Raw genomic sequence first — 13,754 nt, 5'->3', positions numbered from 1 at the left:
CACCATCACGAGAACAGCATGGGGAAAACCGCCTCCATGATTCAATCACTTCCCACCAAGTGCTTCCTTCAACACGCGGGGATGACCATTGGAGATGCAATTTGGGTGGGAACACAGAGCCAAACAATACCACTGGGTGTCCATAAACAGAACACTTGTACTTCCCTGTGCCTTGGTTTTCTCATCTGAGAAACAGGGGTAGTAATGACGCTCACCCCATAGGGCCATGTAGAGGATTATAGAAGCTGTTTTGTGTCACTATCCAGGTGCCCCTTAGCCAGTAGCTGCTTCTCCTTTTTCACAACTGTCTGTGTGCAGATGTCGAAAATTCTTTTTCCAGAAGCAGGGGCAGGGCCAAACACTCTGCCTGTGCTAGGCATAGTCACAGACATCACTCACGGGACTCTCACCTTACAGTCCAGGACACAGGCACTTAACCTGCCAAGAGATACTTAACCTGCCAAGTCCTCCCAGCCAGGCTGTGGCTGAGCCAGGATTGAACTCAGGGCTGTCTGGTTCCCCAGGTCATGATCCTTGTCAGGCCAGATGCTGCTGGCTTTATCCCCCTCCCATCGCCTCTCTGGTTCTCACTTGCCTTGTCTCTGGGATGGGGCCGAAGATCTGTGGCTGGCTGTGCTTGCCCACTGTTGTGAGGGCCCCATGATGCGCAGCTGAGAGGCGCTTGGTCAGGTGTGCCCACTGAGGGTGGATGTTACTGGGGCCATGGAGGAGCTGTCTGGCCCCGTCAGGCAGATGACTCTGCCTTGTGCTTGGCATTTTTGGTTCAGTGGCTCTATTTTAAGCCAGAGGAGGTTAGACTTTGTGTATGTGTGTTTCTCAGGTTGGAAAGCTGTCAGCTGAGCAGTCACCAAAAACAGCAACACCCGAGGCACCTCCCCCTTCAGCTTACCTCCCTCTGCCTCCTCCCCTCCTTCCTCCTTTGGAGACCTGAGGGAACCCAGTGATTTTCCTCTGTCCCATCGCCCCAGAGGCACACCCGCGTCCCTCAGCGGGGCCTTGGATTTTCTTCTTTCAGAGCTCCAAGGCTGTCAGCTTTGAGGATGACAAAAAAGGCAATCCCAGTCCCAGGCTGGGTGCTGGGCATGCTTCTAAGCACTTAGGAGTCTAGATCCTTCTGAAGCCTTTGTGAGCCAGGCAAGCCATTCCCATCTCAGGGAACGGAAACTGAGACTCAGAAGGAGAGAGAGAGACTCACCTAAGGCCACACAGGGTAGGGCAGTGGCAAGGAAGAACATGAGTGTCAGAGTTAGCCAGACCTTGGTTCTGTCTTGGGCAAGTAACTTCACCTCTCTGAGCCTCAGTTTCCTTGTCTGTGACCTGGGGCTAGGAATGTCTGCCTGACAGTGTTCCCATGAGGATTAAATGGGGTGTATGAAGAACTGCTCAGCACAGAGTATGCCCAGCAAATGTTAGTACTGTCCTCCACCCACTTAATTTCTTCTTTGCCCTTTTCCACACTGCCTATTCCCCAGGGCTACTGGGATCTTAAGGGATTGATTTTTAATTGTTAGACTATAGCCCAGTAATTTTCCGGAAAGCCAGAAGTCCTGGCACGTTCCCCAATAAGATCTCTCTCTTGTCCCTCTCCTGAAAGAATGGATTACTTTAACCTCAGGGGACAGTAGGTGCCAGCTCCTTAGAAATGGCCACTGTGGCTTTTCTGTAGCCTGACTATCATTTAGGGATCTGGGTTACAAGAAATTAAAAGCTGTCTCTTGCTAATTTAAGCAACGTTACTGGTAGGAATTTGGGGTCTCTCATAATTTTCTGGGCACTGAAAGACAAAACGTATGGTTTGGGGTACCCAGAGAGATGGAATCTTGAGTATCACCAGAAAAACACATAGCCACACCCACTGGGGGAAACCATTGCCCCCAGGCCGATGAGGATATTATTTGGGGGACAAATGACAACTGTCTGAACAAGACTCTGTCTCTGATGGGTTTTAGGCAGGGCTGCTCAGAGAATTCCTAACATCTGTTTGTGACCATTTCGTTGGAGCCATTGAGAGTTTGTTCTTCATCCTCATGAGGATCCATATCTCTGAGTTAATGGAGTTATTAAAACCCTTACTCTGGGCCAGGTGCGGTGGCTCATGCCTGTAATCCCAGCACTTTGGGAGGCTGAGGTGGGTAGATCTCTTGAACCCAGGAGTTCAAGACCAGCTTGGGTCACATGATGAAACCTTGTCTCTACAAGAAATTCAAAAAAATTAGCTGGGCATGGTGGTGCACACCTGTAGTCCCAGCTCCTCGGGAGGCTGAGGTGGGAGGATCGCTTGAGCCTGGGAGGTCGAGGCTTCAGTGAGCCGTGATCACATCACTTGAGCCTGGGGAGTTTGGTCCATCAGCCACTGCACTTCAGCCTGGGTGACAGAGTGAGACCCTGCCTCAACAAACAAACAAAACAAAAAACCTTTACTGTGGTTTGTTTTAAATTTGAAAATCTAAGTGATAGGAGTATAGAGGTTTGCTAAACCATTCTCTCTACTTTCATGTATATTTGAGAATTTTCACAATAAAACCCTTTTTTTTTTTTTTTTTTGAGATGGAGTTTTGTTCTTGTTGCCCAGGCTGGAGTGCAATGGCACGATCTCGGCTCACTGTAACCCCCGCCTCCTGGATTCAAGCGATTCTCCTGCCTCAGCCTCCCGAGTAGCTGGGACTACAGGCACACACCACCATGCACAGCTAATTTTTTTGTACTGTGAGTAGAGATGGGGTTTCCCCATGTTGGCCAGGCTGATCTCAAACACCTGACCTAGGTGATCCACCCTCCTTGGCCTCCCAAAGTGCTGGGATTACAGGTGTGAGCCACTGTGCCTGGCCAATAAAACACTTTTTAAAAGAATATTTTCTCTCTGTCCATCCCACCCTATTTTTTCCCCTGCTATTTATTTGGTCTGAGTGGGAGGTGACTCTGAGAGTTAGAGTAAATAAGAACATTGATTGAGTAGTTAGTATGATCCAAGCACAAAGCAGGCCTCACTTCATTTAATCCTCAGAACAACAGTAGACATTGTTAATTCCACCCTATAGATGAGGAAATTGAGGCTCAGAAGGATGCAGAGATTTTTTTTCAAAGTCACAGTTCCAAGGAGAGGGGGAGCCAGCTGCTGAGCTCTTGCTCTTGACGGCAGCCTTTCCCTGCCAGTGAGGACCTCAGCACGGCGCTGTTACAGGTGGCAGTTGCTGCCATATGGCAATTTGAGCCCAGCTGCTACAGACAGAGGCCTGTCCCTTTTCCTCCGCCAAGGACCACCCCTCCCTTTCCCAGTCAGCATAATATGTTGGAATCAAGAGCTGTCTGTCTGAATCAACGGAGGCAGGACTTGCATTTCAGAAGACATCATGGGCTAGAAAGCGTCAAGGCAAAGAAATAAAGAGCCTGAGATGTGAAGAAATACATGTGCTAATGTTAGTGTAACACAGAGCTTCCCTATCCAATGCTTTAGCCAGTAATCATATGTGGCCGTTTATAGTTAAATTAATTAAAATTGAATTAAGTTGAAATTTCAAGCCAGGTGCCATGGTGTGAGCCTATTGTCCCAGATACTTGAGAGTCTGAGGCAGGAGGATTGCTTGATTCAGATACAGGCTGTCTGGTTCCAGAAACCTGCCCTTAACATTTATTCATAATCTTCGCTTTATGTAGGCTAAGGAGGCTTTTGAGGGAAGGAAAGCTGGTATAACGTCCTGAAGAAAGTCCTGCAGGGGCTGGGCACAGTGGCTCATACCTGTAATTCCTCTCAAAGTGCTGGGATTGCAGGCATGAGCCACCGTCCCTGGCCAATTCTGGTTTCTTTAAAGTGGGGCAAGGACCTGCAGACATTTGTATGGCAACTGGAGTACAGAACCCCTCTAGATTCTTGTGGGTTTTTTTTTTTTCCTAGATGTTTTGTAGTTGTTTCTTCCACACCTAGTTTTACAGTATTCTTTTTAGCAACCAGTCTTTATTCAGTTTTCAGAAAAACAAATCTCTTCCTTTTGCACTCATATTTCATCCGTTTATGAAACATCAGTTTATGAAATATCTAATTCAGTTACATTGTTACAATATTAAGTGTGCTTTGTGCAAACTGATTTGGGAACAGACCCAGCAGACTGTTCGCAAGCATGCTCTTCTATGGCCAAGAGCCAAAGGGGACCAGGGGCCTAGGGAATGGCTTACTAGCCATAAGCATTCAGTATGCCTGGGGCAGTAGCGTTGCATTCAGAGAGCATGGAGAGTGCTGGTTAGCCTGGCAAGCTGGTTAAACAGATTAGTAAAGAGGACTTTGTGCACTAACTCTGGAAAAGACTCCATAGTGTGGAATTGTCTCTGGAAGACATATGCCCCACTGGAGACTACATTTCCCAGCATCCTTGGCATCTAGGTATGACCATGTGACTAGTCTCCACCAATGGAATGTGAGCAGGAGTGGTAAGTGTCACTTCCAGGCAGGGCCTTGAGGAAGCAGGTGAGCTTCTCCATCCCTGTCTGTCTAGATGCAGAGAACCCAAAGCCCTGCAGGATGGCAAAGCTGCAACATGGAAGTCACCTGGATCACCATGTAAAGGAAATCTGCTCTCTAACCAGGAACAAACACCTGCCTTGCAATATTAGGTAAGAGATAAACTGCTATTGTGTTAAGCCACTAGATCTTGGGGGCTGTTCGCTATAGCAACTAGCATTACCCTATTTAATACACTTCCCATATAGGGCTGTCATGAGGATTAAGTTAAATGACACACATATAAGAGACTCTTAAATGAGACTTTTCCTATTGTCTCAGATTTACAGCTAAAGCCCCAAAGCCAAGGACGGACAAGAGGTGTCAAATTCCACCATATCATGCCTGCAGGACTTTTTTTTTTTTTTTTTTTTTGGAGACAGGGGTCTCACTCTGTCACCCAGGCTGGAGTGCGGTGGTGCGATCTTGGCTCTGCAACCTCTGCCTCCTGGGCTTAAGCTATCCTCCCACCTCAGCCCCCCAAGTAGCTGGGACTACAGGCACAAGCCACCACACCTGGCTAATTTTTGTATTTTTTGTAGAGATGGGGTTTCGCCATGTTGCCCAGGCTGGTCTCGAACTCCTAAGCTCAAGCAATCCAACTGCCTCAGCCTCCCAAAGTGCTGGAATTACAGGCGAGAGTCACTGTGCCCACCCCCTGCAAGACTTTCTTCAGGACGTGGAAGAGGCCATTGCTGGGCTCTCTCTGGTCCTCCAAAGGCCAGAGCCCACATTCCAGTTGGGGACAGGGCTGCTTTCCAAACTAGGATGGGATAATTTTTTAAATCCCTGCGCTGGGAGACAAGAGGCCTGGTTCTCAAATGGACTCTGCCCCGGACTTGCTAAATGACCATAGGAAAAACACTGTTCTACATGGACCCCATTGTGGCCCACCTATACATGGTAGAGGAGTAAGCAAGAGAAACACAGAAACACCCTCTAAGGGCTTTGCTGAGGGCGCATTAACCTCAGGAAACAGAGCCCTGAAGATGTTGTGAGTCCTATTCTCTCAGGGCCACGGAACCTTCCCCCCACCTCCTCTCTCCCACTGCCAAGCTTGATCCCCAGGGCTCTGAGCCACACATTCCAAGGTAGAGCTTGAGCCACACGAGTCCCCATAACGCGCATTTGTACCCTTCTTTACCTGCAAGGTGTGAGTGTTCACCTAGAGCCAGGAAAACAGCACAAGAGGTACCCACCAATGAGGAGTGGGTGTCTGGGCTGTTTCCAGACCCCATGGCAACTACATTTCTGAGCCAGGCCTGTGTTCAAGGGACTCAGGCAAGTAGTTGAGATAATAATAATGTTAACGTTTGAAAAGATTGTGGCAGAGTGGAATATTCTCCACCTTCCAGCTCCTTCCTAGGGCTTGGTGCATGTGCATATCTCCTTCCGGAATCCTGGTCAATACTAAGGTAAGATGAAAAAACTGGGGGTTTGGGATAAGCAGGAAAAAAGAAGCAAATTCTCTTAGTGGTGGAACTTACTGAAGTTAAGCTTCGAGTCTGTATTGGTCAGGACTCTTGGTTGCAAGTGACAGAATCCCAACTCTGTTTGTGTGGTTAAAAGGTTAAGCTGCTGTAACGAAGATGCCCAGCAGTGCAGTGACTTAAAGAAGACAAAAGTTTACTTCTTTTTCAACTGCGCTGCCAAGTTGTCAAGGCAGCTATGATCCAGGGGGCCACTCAGAGACCCAGGTTTCTTCATAGTGCACTCCATCATTCCTTAGGACAATAGTTTCCAGGGTGGTCCTTGGACCGGCAGCTTCAGCAGCACCTGGGAACTTGTTAGAAATGCCAATTCTCCAGCCCTATCCTGGGCCTAGTGAATCAGGAACTTTAGGTGTGGGGCCCAGCCATCTGTGTCTTTACAGGCCCTCCGAGTGATTCTGCAAGTTTGAGAATCACTGCACTGCCCCAGGATACTGTTCCTGTCTGCACAGTGGAAGCTGGGGCACAGAGGGTTGCAGCCAATGGGAAGGGGAAAGAACTCATGAAGCAGGCACACAAACTTGTAAGGCTCAGGTCAGGAAGTGGCACATGTCACTTCCGTTCATATTTTATTGGTAAAGATTGAGTCACATGGCCACACGTAGCTGCAAAGGAGACTGGGAAATGTAGTCTAGGCATGTGCTCAGATAGAAGGGAAATCATCTGAGTAGGAGAAAGAGGCAGTGGAAAGCTCTGTGAACTCAGCATTCTGGTCACTAGGACAGTATAAAATTTGAGATCATTTGTTTTATGACTTTGAGCCATGACTATCTGTCCCATGGTAAAATTCCTATACTAGAGAAAGAAGACTCATAGAAGGTAGTTTATCCACATTCTTGTCTAACACAGACATTTAACATTTTTTTATTGTGAAACATTTAAGACATTGTGGCAAAGACTGATGGATGTTTGTGATAGCACATGAAATGTAGATAGACTACATTTCCCAGCCTCCCTTGCAGTTGGGTGTGGCCATGTGACTGAGTTTTAACCAATGAGACAAGAGCAGAAGTTCTGTGTGCCTGGCTCTGGCTCTCCATGAATTGATTGTCTGGGCTTCCTCCCTGACCTAGTCAGGCCTTACTGGATGCAGATGAATGGGAGAAGGAGAGAGGAAGGAGGAGCCCTAGACGAAGGATCCTGAGTCCCTGGATCACCATGTGGGGGAGCCCACCAAGCAGAAGCACCCATTGGGAATGTTATGTAACACAAATAGACTTTGTGCTTTGGCTAGTAAGCATTTTGGCAGTGACGTTCCAATGGCGCTGGTGGTAGTGGAAGTGGATGCAGGTGATAAAGGGGTACATTGTCTGTAGAGAATTTTAAAACAGTAATGAAAAGGTCTAAAAGTCAATCTGCTTTTTATTATCACCACATGCCAGCAATTCTAAACATTGCCAGTGTTAAAATATTCCTTCTCACCAGGGAGAAAACTCCCACTGTTAGAGGCGTTTGAACCAGAGCGATTCCATCTTGAATAGGGGCTAGTAAAATGAGGCTGAGACCTGCTGGGCTTCATTCTCAGATGATTAAGGCATTCTAAATCACAGGATGAGATAGGATGTTGGCACAAGATACAGGTCATAAAGACCTTGCTGATAAAACAGGTTGCAATAAAGAAGCTGGCTAAACCCCGCCAAAATCAAAATGGCCTCGAGAGTGACCGCTGGTGGTCCTCACTGCTACACTCTCACCAGTGCCATGACAGTTTACAAATGCCATGGCAGCATCAGGAAGTTATCCTATATGGTCTAAAAAGGGGAGGCATGAATAATCCACCTCTTGTTTAGCATATCATCAAGAAATAACCATAAAAATAGGCAACCAGCAGCCCTCGGGGCTGCTCTGTCTATGGAGCATTATTCCTTTACTTTCTTAATAAATTCTCTTTCACTTTATGGACCCGCCCCGAGTTCTTTCTTACGCGAGTTCCAAGAACCCTCTCTTGGGGTCTGGATTGGGACCCCCTTCCTGTAACACCACCACCTCCTCTGGTCCCTTGGTATGCCACTGGATTTCGGGTTTATTTATTACTGGGATCTGGTTTACCCTAGCTAATAAAGACAGGCATAAAGGTATAAATAGCAATGACGAACATCCATATGTACAACATGTTTTTTAAGGAAAAAACAGTACAAATATGACTGTTGACATGAACATTTAAAATAAATTTAGATTTATTCTGGCAACTGCAGTCTGATACTTAAGCAATCTTCCTGACGTGGGGAAAAGACTCAGGGAGACTTTGCATTGCACAGATGCCACATCAGCCATCTGGAGTAGGCAGCGCGGCACCAGGTTCTGCCACCAGGTTCTGATTTAGCCGACTTCTTTATTGCAACCTGTCTTACCACAAGGTCTTTGTGATCTGTATCTTGTGCTGACCGCCTGTCTCATCCTGTGACTTAGAATCCTGTGACTTAGAGCAGCCGTTCTTTATTCCTTTACTTTCTTAATAAACTCACTTTCACTTTATGGACTCGCCCTGAGTTATTTCTTATACGAGCTCCAAGAACCCTCTCTTGGGGTCTGGATTGGGACCCGATCCAGAACATAAAGATCATCAGCCATCTGGAGTAAGCGGTGATACCACCAGGTTCTCAACTCTGGGATTTAGTCAGATGGCCACAGCGCAGGGGTCAAGAGAGGAAGGCAGGGGAGTGGGACTGCAGTGAGATGTCTCAGAGACTGAGAGAGGCAGGGGGGTTAGTGGACCTGGAGGGCGTGTCCTTGAGGTGAGTGGTGGTGAGGGGGTTGAGAGGGTAGAGGGAGTCAAGTCAGTCACCTGTGTCCCACCCCTGCTGGCTTCAGGGCGGGAGAGAAGCTGCTGAAGAGGTTCACGTTAGGTTATTGGCCATCTAACAGAGACTGGATGAAAAGACCTGGCCCGGCGAAGACATTAAAACCTTTTTCATGAAAGCCAGTGGTGAGGGGACATTGGGCAGTGAAGGTGTGACCAGAAAGGGGTCCTGATCCAGACCCCAAGAGAGTGTTCTTGGATCTCCTGCAAGAAAGAATTTGAGGCAAGTCCACAAAGAGAAAGCAAGTTTATTAAGAAAGTAAAGGAATAAAGAATGGCTACTCCATAGACAGAACAGCCCTCAGGGCTGCTGGTTGCCCATTTTTAAGGTTATTTCTTGATGACATGCTAAACAAGAGGTGGATTATTCATGTGTCCCCTTTTTAGACCATAGAGGGTAACTTCCTGACGCTGGCATGGCATTTGTAAACTCTCATGGTGCTGGTAGGAGTGTGGCAGTGAGGACGACCAGAGGTCACTCTCGTCGCCATCTTGGTTTCGGTGGGTTTTGGCTAGTTTCTGCAGCCTGTTTTATCAACAGGGTCTTTATGACCTGTATCTTGTGCCGACCTCCCATCTCATCCTGTGACTTAGAATGCCTGATCGTCTGGGAATGCAGCCCAGTAGGTCTCAGCCTTATTTTACCCAGCCCCTACTCAAAATGGAGTTGCTCTGGTCTAACGCCTCTGACAAAGGGGCCATGGATAAAGACCAGGCCAGTGTGATGGGGCCACTTGCAACCAAGTTTGTCAGCCAACCTGGAGGTGACAAAGAGGACTTGGCCCCTACTTCTGCCCTTGGGTTCTCCCTGATGTCATAATTCATGTCAGTGGAAGTGAAAAAAGATGAATTCTTGAGAATCAGATGGCTGAGAATGCACGTCAGACCCTAGACCACATTTTAGCCACGGAGAGGCAGGTGGCCTTTTCTTTAGCACATGACACATGGTGGCCATTGGTTGCCTCCCCTTTCCTAGGCAGAAAGTCGAGGGGTACCTCCCAGGGAGGCTTTTGGAGTTGCCCCTTGAAGACAGCCTCCTCCTGGCAGGTGACCTCTCGGCTGTTCATGCGTGGAAATGCCACAAGGAGGCAGCAGCACATCACTGCTGTCCTCCCCCGAGCTGGAGCTGTGTCTGATTTTAACGAGATGGGAGGTTTGTTAAAATAGATTTCTGGGCCCTACTCCCAGAGCTTCTGTAGGTCTGGGATGGGGCATTTCTAACAAGTCTCCAGGTGATGGCCGCTGCCTCTGATAAGGTACAATGGATCTATCTGTTAGAAGTCAGGATAGTGATTATCTTGTGGTGGTGAAGAGAGGGAGTCCAAGGTGGATTTTGGAGGTGCAGGCAATGCATGGTCCTGCTGTTGACCCAGGTACTGATTACACGGGTGTGCTCATTGTGAAAACTGGACCAACTGAACACTTTTATTTGTATACTTTTTTTTTAAGACAGGGTCTCACTCTTGTCACCCAGGCTAGAGTGCAGTGATGCAATCTCGGCTCACTGAAACCTCCGCCTCCTGGGCTCAAGCCATCCTCCTACCTCAGCCTCCTGTGGCTTGGACTACGGGCATGTGCCACCATGCCCGGCTGATTTTTGTATTTTTTGTAGAGGGGGTTTCACTACGTTACCCAGGCTGGTCTCGAACTCCTGAGCTCATGCGATCCACCCGCCTCAGCCTCCCAAAGTACTGGGATTACAGGCATGAGCTACCATGCCTGGCCTTGTATACTTTTTATACTTCATTAAAAATTCAAGAAAGAAGAAAAAGAAAGGCAAGGAAAAGAGAAACAAAATGGAAGGAGAGGAGGAGAGAGGAGGAGGAGAGAGAGAAGAGAGAAACAGTGAGAGAGAGAAACAGAGAGAGAGACAGAAGAGAGAGGGAGAGGCAGAAGAGAGAGAGAGAAACAGAGAGAGAGAGAGAAAGGCTGGGCCAGCCACTGGTTCAGCTGGTTCTGACTTCCCATCCTGGATGGTGAGTGGTGATTCTATTCTTCAAGCCTCAGCTTCTCATCTGTAAAATGCAGATCACAGCAACTACCTCACTTTCAATAAGAGAAGGTATAGAAAGTGTGAAAGGAAAATGAAAACCCCAGTTCACTCTACCAAAAGGAAAAAATTAAGCTGAAAGTTGAGTCATGCAAGAAGCTGCCTTTCCTTTGCTCCTAAGCAGAGAGCCACAGATAAAAGGCCAGGCATCTCCACGAGTAGCTACTCTGTGTTCACCTTATCTTACGTAAAATTACAGAGTGTGAGACGAATACATAACTGAATACATAATTTCCCTACCTGCTCTTTTTCTCTTGCAATATGTGGATTTCCAGACCCTCCTTCTTTCCCCTCCAGCCTGCTTTCCCCTTTAAATACTGAAGCCCTCAAAGTCATCTTTAGAGAAAGGCACAGACCTCTCTAGTGGGCATGTCCTTAACCTTGGAAAAATAAATGTCTAAACTGATTGAGACCTATCTCAGACACTTTCTGGTTTACAAAAGCATCAGGAACACAGTAGCTGCTCAATAAACAGTGAAACTGTAAGCTGCTCCCCTTAAGTGTGTGGGCTCCCCTGGGCCCCATCATTGTTCCTGGATCCCAGAGCAGGGCGTGGGAGGGCCTGGCTGTCTGTGTTTGCTAGATTCATTTTAATTGTAACTAGTTAGGATGGGGAGGACCACGGGTGTCCTGGCAGGCAGGAGGACCTCCTGGGGCCTGTTGATGCCCTTCATTAGGGAAACTTCTTCCTTACGGCTCTCGGCTGGAGGAGGATGGTGTGCCAAGGGCCCCAGGAACAGGCCCTGTGCCAGGTCCTTCAGCCACAGCTGGTAGCAGAGGCCTCTCCAGAAAGCATTCTGCCTCGGGACACTCAGCTTGCCCCGCAGACCCAGGCCAGCACTGAGGAAGTGAGTGCAGAAGCTTCCCATGGAGGAAAGGCCAGGCCTGGGCACCTGTGGCCGTGAGAGCTTCAGAGAGGGTTAACCTGGTTTGCCCCTGTGACTTTGCCCTCGACACATGTTTCCTCTTCTCCACAAACAAGAGGATTCCCTGTCCTTGCCTTCACAACACTTGCTAAGAATTGCAGGCAGGATGATAATAATAGCTTCAGTTGAAGAACATGGAGGAATTACCTTCCTAATACTCACAATACCCCTGCGGAGTGGATACTCACTTTTTTTTTTTTTTTTTTTTTGGCAGAGTCTTGCTCTGTTGCCCAGACTGGAGTGCAGTGGCATGATCTTGGCTCGCTGCAACCTCCACCTCCTGGGTTCAAGTGATTCTTATGCCTCAGCCTCCCAAGTAGCTGGGATTACAGGTGCGTGCCACCATGCCTGGCTAATTTTTGTATTTTTAGTAGAGATGGGGTTTCACCTTGTTGGCCAGGCTGGTCTCGAACTCCCGACCTCAGGTGATCCGCCCGCCTCAGCCTCCCAAAGTGCTGGGATTACAGGCATGCTCGCCACTGCACACAGCCGGGTACTCACTTTATACAGCCATCCTGTGGGGTGGGCACTACTATTTATTCCCATTTTACAGATCAAAAAACTAAAGTACCAAGAGTTAGGATAACGGTTGCTAAAATTTATTTTATTTTATTTTATTTTATTTTGTTGCAGACTACCACAATTACTACTTGACACTGTCACTATGACAGTTATTACTGTTACTACTTGAGACCATCATTACAGCAGTTACTACTGTTACTGCCTGAGACTTCATTACAGAACTGAATGAGGGGACGAATGTAGAAATGAAAACTTAAGACAAAAGAAACTGTTTTAAAGGAAGGGGCCAGGGGAAGAAGAAGAGAACTCCCTGCTTCTAGTGAGCAAAGGCAGCCCCTGAGCTTCCACAGCGCTTCCTATTTATTGGGTAGAATGAGCAGGGAGGAGGAGGTAACGACTGGTTAGCTGGTTGATTGATCACAGATTCATATTGTTACTAACAGGCTTCAATTATGCCTAATCACAAGAAACACTATGCTTGGAGCATGAGTGCCCTCAGCATTCCTTCTGGGTGGCAGAAACAGTTTCTCAGTTTGCCAACATTCTGCATTTATGAGAAGTAGTTTGCTGCTTACTCATATAGTTTCCAGTGGTATACTGAGTTGATCACGACCCTCAATCTTTTGGCCTCCAATATTTATTTATTTGTTTGCTTATTTATTTATTTAATGAGACAGAGTCTTGCTCTGCCTCCAGGCTGGAGTGCAGTGGTGCGATCTCAGCTCACTACAACCTCTGTCTCCCTGGTTCAAGCAATTCTCGTGCCTCAGCCTCCCGAGTAGCTGGGATTACAGGCGTGTGCCATCACACCCAGTTAATTTTTGTATTTTTAGTAGAGACGGGGTTTTGATGTGTTGGCCAGGCTGGTCTTGAACTCCTGACCTCAAGTGATCTGCCCATCTTGGCCTCCCAAATTGCTGGGATTACAGGTGTGAGCCACCGCGCCCGGCCCTAAATTTTTTTGTAAATCACGTAACACTCTAAACAATCCTCTGTGTTGAGTATTGCCATTATCCCCATTTTAAAGAAAGGGAAACTGAGGCTCAAGGAGGTTAAGTACTTTGCCTAAGATGACAGCACTAGGAAATAGCAGAGCCAGGATGCACACCTGGGCAGGTTGGCTGAGCCCACTCACTCCACCACTGCACAGTGGCAGCTCAGCTGTGAGGTCATGGGCCTGAGTCCCAGCTCCACAACTCCAGGGCAACTTGTTAATCACTCTGGGTCTCAGTTTACTCATCTCTAAACAGGGAGTATTAGTGGCACTTTCCTTTAGGAATGTCCCAAGGATAACGTGCAATGGTGTGGACAGAGCGCTTGGCAGAGAGAGCCTTATGTATGGGAGTCCCTCGGTGCACATTCCTCATTCTTGTCCGTGTTCTCCCTGTTTTGGGGGATGTTATAAAAATTTTGCCTGGAAATGTGTTTAGGGTTTACCCTTGCAGAACCAGGC

This window comes from Pongo abelii, chromosome 21 (assembly GCF_028885655.2).
Source record: "Pongo abelii isolate AG06213 chromosome 21, NHGRI_mPonAbe1-v2.0_pri, whole genome shotgun sequence".
Classification (NCBI taxonomy): Eukaryota; Metazoa; Chordata; class Mammalia; order Primates; family Hominidae; genus Pongo; species Pongo abelii.
Note: the sequence above shows the minus strand (reverse complement) of the source record.